This window comes from Octodon degus, unplaced genomic scaffold (assembly GCF_000260255.1).
Source record: "Octodon degus isolate 3935 unplaced genomic scaffold, OctDeg1.0 scaffold00158, whole genome shotgun sequence".
NCBI lineage: Eukaryota > Metazoa > Chordata > Mammalia > Rodentia > Octodontidae > Octodon > Octodon degus.
In genome coordinates, this window is record NW_004524734.1 from 5,537,836 (window position 1) to 5,538,926 (window position 1,091).

The following is a 1,091-nucleotide window of genomic DNA, read 5'->3' on the forward strand; positions in this document are numbered from 1 at the left end:
GTATGGGGGACTGAACTCAGGACCTTGTGCTTGCCAGGCAAGCATTTATTCTACTGAGCTATCTTCCCAGCCCTAGCATCAAGAGATTTTGTGAACTGATTTTTTGTTTGTTGGGCAGCTGGTGATCACTGGTTAAAATATTGATAAATAGATAAAGTTGTATGCCTTTAGAGAAATAGCAGTATTTGGCAGTACCTGTTATATTTCCCTGCAAATAATACCTAGGTGGAAAACAAGTTGTATCATAGAAACAAGGTGTGTGTATGAAAAGAAGATTTTAAATACAAAATAGTAAAATCTCAGATCATTATTGACATGTGAATATTTGTAACTGATTTTTATGTTAGGGTACACTGGCTTTTTGTTTGTTTGGTTCTGGGTATAGAACCCAGGGCTGTGTACTTGCTAAGTATAAGCTCTGCTGAGCTACACACTTCAGGAACACTGAACCTAATTAAATTTAATCTTAATTGAGCAAACTGTTATTTTGCCCTTCATCTTATTAATAGACTTTGTATTATTACAAGGAATTATAGTCACATGTTTTTATTGTATTTTAAATTTTGTGAAAATTTTTTGTGGAAATTTTTTTTTTTAATGTAAGTATCTTCATAGTGCCCTTATGGCACTGGGAATCAAATTCTGGACCTCATGCTTGCCAGACAGGAGTTAGCAACTGAGCCATATCCCTGGCTGTCCTTACTTATTCCTAAATATCCAATTCAAACATTGTTGTGAAATATCTTCAGGGCTTTTAATTTTGCAAAACTGAAACTTTGCCCTCTGTACCCCTGTATATTCTCACATAAGTGGAATAATGCGATATTTTATCCTTTGTAGCTGGTTTATTTTACTTTGCATAATGTTCTTAAGGTTCACTCATGTAACATGTGACAGGATTTATTTTTAATACCAATAACCCACTGTAAGTGTATGCCACATATTCTTGGTCCATTTGTCCATCCATGGACTAAAGATTGTTTCTCCTTTGGGTAGTTATGAGTTGTGTTCTGCTTTGACTTTTTTAATTTTAGGGAATGGTTTACAGGGTGTTCAGGATCTCACTACTAGATCGGACTTGTAGTGATCCA

At 35.0% G+C, this 1,091-nt stretch overlaps 1 protein-coding gene across 1 annotated transcript in view; it reads left to right on the forward strand.

Annotated features, from left to right (window-relative positions):
• Positions 1-1,091, forward strand: part of Slc30a9 (solute carrier family 30 member 9) — a 107,883-nt gene that overhangs the window by 54,904 nt on the left and 51,888 nt on the right. The window lies entirely within an intron of this gene.